Raw genomic sequence first — 6,556 nt, forward strand, 5'->3', positions numbered from 1 at the left:
ACAATTAAGTAACGAATTAGGAACCTTACCAGTTACATACGTATTACCAACGTATGACCAAATTTAGTGTGTTCGGTCACCATCGATAATTGACATTATTGTCGACAGGACGTTAAACACTAATTCCCTCCTCCTGTCCCCTCTGAATAAGAAGAAAACCTGTATACATCATACGTTGTCCACCGTCCCCTTATAATACCCTGATCGTCGCTAGAGTTGAAGTATTGTTATGTACTCAAACTTCTTAAGACACATTTTTTATTGTGGATTTTTTCATGGCTTTCAAATATTAACGATAGGACGCTATATTTGTCAATAGAAGTAATGTTTAATGGGACATCATAAGCGCAAAATTACTCACAGTACCCTCTGACCTTTCCAGCAGTGGCGTAGGTTCGATGGTGTTGGTACAACTATGTCTTCACTGTGCGCTCTGTCTTTCTCCCACAGATAAGCACACTGTCCTCACACTAACTCTCTGCAGCGTGAAATCCTCTAGCGCAGGAACAGTGTGGGCCGGCGGGTTTACTAAGATCGATTACGGTCAGCGGGTCAACATACCGCTGGCCGCCCACAGGCCGTGTTTACGCGTATGAATTATGCGCCTCTCGGCGCGTCGCCACCGATGCGTTTCGAGCGTTCAGTCCGGTGCCAATACTGCGACGCGAGAGCAAGTCCGTGAAACGCTCCAATTCCATTTTATGTGCCTGCCATTTGTTTATCGACATTAAAAAAGAGAGCAACAGCGCAAAATTCATTCTGATCGCATCGCGGGCACGTGAAACTTTATGGATCGTAACAGCAAACTATTAATTCAGTCAGGTCATAGTTTTACCTCACCCGTCAAACTCAGGGACCGACCAGATTTGTCACTCACGGCTTTCTCTCAGAGGCAACAGTGAACAGTTGCTGCATTTACAACACAAGAGAGAGAGAGAGAGAGGGAGAGAGCAGCATTTCTCACTACAAAATTGACAAGCCCCCATTAGATACAATATATTTCCGTCTGTAAACTTTGCTCTTCGGTGGCTTCTTGATCTCCAGGGGTGCGTAGGTCGAACTCAACCAAGAGACCAAATCTTCACATATGTAAGAAATCTTAAGTGAACAGTGATATCTCTTCTGCAACAACTAATCGGCTAATGTAGTATATCGTCACTCTCCATCCGAAACACACACACTGCACAACGTAATTAAAGGGCCACTGTTTCGAAATACGTAATTGCATCCCTTTGTGAAGCAGAAGTTTGAATTTTGGCTCAGAGGTGCCTACTATCTTCCTCTGTAATGGTGCAAAAGCGTGCTACATACCCGATGTCTCTTCTATGGGTCATCAGGCACATTTTCTCCGGCGTTCCGGGGATATTTGTAATTTCGATTTTGCAAATTGTAACCAAAATCAATACAAACAAGTTCTCCTCATCGTGTCTCACATCCGACTCCAGACGTCAACGAGAAGCGTCGATTTGTCTCCCTTTACAAACGAAATGAATATCAAGTCATAATTTTACTTGCCCATTCGATATAACAGTCTCCAGTTATTTTAGTGCGATATTAGTTTTATCGATATGTGTTAACAGAAAAGGTAATACACGAAGATTAGTCACAACTTCTGCAGCGATTGTGTTACAGTCCCCGTTAAAACTCATCGGTAAAACGAATATCATACTAGACTAATCTGAGACCGCTCTGTCGAATCTGCACGTAAAATTCTGATAAATCATTTTGCTTGCGACGAGAAATAAACGGACGCTTTCCATCGACGTGGGAGTCGCATTGAAGACGTGATGAGCAGCGTTTGTTTTGGGCTAATTCCTGCTGTTTTTGTTGTGGTTTTCAGTCCAGAGACTGGTTTGATGAAGACTCGATGCTGCCCTATCCTGTGCAAGCTTCATCGTTTCCGAGTAACTACTGCTATCCACATCCTTCTGAATCTGCTTAATGTATTCATCTCTTGGTCTCCCTGCACGATTTTTACCCTCCACGCTTCTCTCGAATACTAAATTGGTAATCCCTTGATGCCTCAGAACGTCTCATACAAGGCTATCTTTTGATCTAGTCATGTTGTGCCACAAATTCCTCTTCTTCCCAGTTCATCATTAGTTAAGTGATCTAATCTACAGCATTTTTCTGTAGCGCCACATTTATAAAGTTTCTATTCTTGTCTAAACTAGATACCGCCATATTTCACTTCCATATATGGCTACACCACATTCAAATACTTTCAGAAAAGACTTCCTGACAATTTATACTCGATATTAATAAATTTCTGTTCTTCCGAAACCCTTTCCTTGCCATAGGCAATCCACCATCTGTATCCTCCCCACTTTTACAGTTATCAGTTAGTTTGCTGTCCAAATAACAAAACACATCTATTACTTTAAGCATCTGATTTTCCAATCTAGTTCCATCAGCGTCACCTGATGTAACTGGACTACATTCCATTATCCTCGTTTTGCTTTTGTTGATGTTCATGTTATATTCTCCTTTCAAAATCTGTCCAGTCCGTTCAGCTGCTCTGGTCCCTTGCCATCTCTGAAAGAAGTAGCATTTCGTCGGCAAACCTCAGAGTAATATTTTTTTTGGTTTCCTTCACTGTTTGCTCAGTATACACATTGAATAACATCAGAGATACACTAAAACACGTCTCACTCCCTTCTCAACTACTGTTCCCCTTTCGTGCCCCTATATTGTCGTAACTGCCATCTGACTTCTGTACAAATTGTAAACAATCTTTCGCTCCATGCCATCTTCAGAATGTAAAAGAGAGTATTCCACTCAACATAGTCAAAAGTTTTCTCGAAGTCTATTTCTGCTACACGCTGCAAACGAAACTGCAAATAATGGAGAAGGATATTTTCTTTATTCACTAGAACCTATGGAAAATCGACCGGAACGAAAACGCTCGCCTATTCAATCGATATAACGTTAGCATCAAAAGACAATTTAATAAAGAGAATATTATATGTTGTCAGTCGAAGAGGATCTTGTGTGAAATATAAAATATTGATTTTAGTGTTGCAATGTGATTGTAACCACACTGGCAGTATTTGTTTACTAATTATTTAGCTACTGTATTAAAATATCTACGAATCACAAATTTCGTTAAAATCCATTACGTAAAGATTTGCGTGTATTAAGTCACCTGAGAAACTTATAAAACAAAATAATAATAATCAAACATCTGGGATGGTACTGTGTTTACTTCATTATTCCCGGCGTTTGAAATCAGCTGTTACTTTCTGTATTAGAAATGAAAGGCACAAAGATACGGAAGAGTACCTTTCCAACGTTATAAACTGTTGGAAAAATAACACTGGCTGGTAACATTTCATGCACCTTAAGGCAATGTAATTAATTAACATTATCCGATACATATAGGTAGGGTAGCCCATCTGAAGGTAAATGAAAAATATTTGTGTGTCAGTTTTATTTTCTCCCACCTGTACTACAGTAAACGACATTATTTCATCAAAGATGTTTCTGCAGCCAACGGGAACATTAATATTGAAGATGAACTGTTGTAGCAAGAAGCTTCACTACAAACTGAAACTATGTGCCTCAGCAGGACTAATTTGAGAAGTTACTTGTTGAGGACAGAGGTATTACCGAATACCCAGGTACGTTTCTCACTTAGGTCGATCTGTCGGGATGTTACAAGATATTCTAATTTGGAGAGAAGGATTCATTTGGTAAACAGATCTTTGGGGGAGACTGGGACAGATCTCCGCAGTATTGTAGCGGCTAGGAGAGTAGAAAGGTCGGCAGAACAATGTGCTATAGTAAAATGGTTCAAATGAACTTAGAACTACTTAAACCTAACTAACCTAAGGCAGTCACAGACATTCATCCCCTAGGCAGGATTCGAACCTGCGACTGTAGCGGTCGCGCGGCTCCAAACTGCAGCGCCTAGAACCGCTCGGCCACTCCGGCCTGCAATGTGCTATAGTCCAAGCAGGCTGTGACGCCTTAATGTTAAATTTGCAAGAAACGTTAACCGACAGCAAGAAAAGTCAGTGTATAGTAAATTAAATTTTATATAGTGTTTCCCGTTCAAGAAAGCCCATCAAAGATGGGATTAAAAAGAGAAATCGATTTCCTTTTTTTTTATTATCGACTCCTTTCTTACGTTTTCGAGCGACATAGAAAAAAACCAGCTAAAATCGTGTTCACTATGACTTGTTAACATTCGCGCCCCCATTCTTTCTATTTGCTGTAAGTATAGCCGCGGGAAATTTAAAAAGCACTTGTCCGAAAAATTTAAAACAACCATTTTTTTTTCGAGACCTATCAAATTTTCTTTAAAAATGGCACTGTAGATAATTGGCTAGATCTTTTAGGCGAACGTCTATTCACTAACGGCTTTAGGATTATTTTATTCGTAAAGAGTTCGATTTAATTGGCTATAATGCTCGAAAAAGGATTTCAAAGAACTTACGCTTTTGTCTGTCTTTTTTTTTTGTACGTAGCTATCTGAGTTTTTATTTTGTGAAAGTAAATTTTCAGGATAGCAATTGGTGATATTTTTGTACGAATTAAAAAAAAATTCTCTGCGACCTGTTGCAGACCACATAACTTTTTTTCCATTTCTATTTCTTATTAAATGTAGTGACGCAGTTAACATTTTACAAAGATACAGTTGAAAGTATTTAATATTTAGTACTTATATTTCCAGCACTAAAATACTAAGTATTGCTTCAATGATTATTAGTATTAATGAATGAGTAATAAAGTGTCGAACGCTAAGTGTGTCAACTGGATCGGGAGCCGGAGTAGGGGTAACCGGCGCTTGCTTGTGTTGGAAACTGATACTGAACGACAGGCGCTTTCATTATCTCTGATACCTTGGTTTCTGGACCACTTATAAAAATCCTCAGTGGCAGCGTGACGAGATAAACACGGATGTTAGTCAAAGTGTCTAATACCAGAGCAGCCTAAAGCAATTACTGTGGGGCCATGAGCTGAGAAAATCTAGCCAGTTACCGGGAGGACTATTTTTTCAAACAATCGGTTTATGTAGAAAACAAATTCGTATTTCTTAATTTTTCAATGAAGTCATGGGATACAGATGTGGAAACAAACAGATGGTGGCAGTATCGAGTACATAAAATATAAAAGGCTAGCCTATTGACAAAGCTGTCACTTTTACTCAAGTGACTCAAGTGATTTCCAATGTTGTGACCGCCGCACGACGGTAATTAATAGAACATTGTTAGCTGGAGCCAGACATATGTGATATTCCATTTAAGACTGTGGTGTAGCATACTGTAAGACCTTCGGTACCCACACCATGAGATTATTTGACTTGTCACTCTATCGAAGTAGGCGAGTGTCAGCATTATGTCTCGTGGTCTTATTGTGGCGTGTTTATCTTCTGCTGTTCGGTCAGACGATAGAAATGCCACTTGCACACTTAGAGTAGCAGATTGACGGTGACCAACTTTAAAGAGAACTTGATTTATTTTCACACACTTTCATTAAAATAATAAAAAGGATAGACATTACGTAACTTGATTCTGGGTGCTGTTTACAATTGACAATCTGAAGTTCCTTTTGTCTTAGTACGTTTTCTCACATATCTCTGATACTTGACAATGTGTCTATTCATTTCTCTTCATGGGTATGTAAAGGAATATGGTAAACTTATTAGGCGCAGACTGAAACTTGACTATAGACTGATACAGACTAATGCAGACTAGTACAGACTGGTACAGACAAATGCAGACTAACTAATCGGAGGTCTTTACACTCGTTATAACACCTCTCACACTCAGGTGTCACTGAGCGATTGTGATCCGCGAGGAGAAAAGGTTCTACGTTAGGAGCAATCTCATTGGTTGCGTTACATATTAATACGCAGATCGGCGGAAGCAGAATTTGGCCCATCTCCAAGGCAGCGCCATCTCGTAGCGCACAGACAGACGAGTGCTGTTGTGCTTAGCGGGGCGTGCTCTAGTGGGAAAGTTGTGTATGGGCTAAGTGGAACTATGTACACAACAAAGACATCTTACGGAATTCAGTATTCTGAGATACGCAGTGTCAAGTATTGGCGAGGATACCAAATTTTAGGCATTACCTCTCACCACAGACGGCGCAGTGGATGACGGCCTTCACTCGACGGCCGAGAGCAGCGGCACAGGCTGCACAAATCAGCATGCGATATACGACGAACTTATCCGCTGCGACAGTGCGACGGAAATTTGGCGTTAAAAGGTTATAGCAGTAGTGGAAAAACTCGAGTCCCTTTGCTAACAGCGAAGTGTGTCTCCTGGGATCATGACCATGTTGGTTGGATCCTAGACGACAGGAATACCGTGGGCTGGTCGGATGAGTCCCGATGACAGTTGCCTGCAAATGTTCAAATGGCTCTGAGCACTATGGGACTTAACATCTATGGTCATCAATCCCCTAGAACTTAGAACTACTTAAACCTAACTAACCTAAGGACATCACAAAACACCCAACCATCACGAGGCAGAGAAAATCCCTGATCCCGCCGGGAATCGAACCCGGGAATCCGGGCGTGGGAAGCGAGAACGCTACCTCATGACCACGA

This window comes from Schistocerca gregaria, chromosome 4, assembly GCF_023897955.1.
Source record: "Schistocerca gregaria isolate iqSchGreg1 chromosome 4, iqSchGreg1.2, whole genome shotgun sequence".
NCBI classification, from domain to species: Eukaryota; Metazoa; Arthropoda; class Insecta; order Orthoptera; family Acrididae; genus Schistocerca; species Schistocerca gregaria.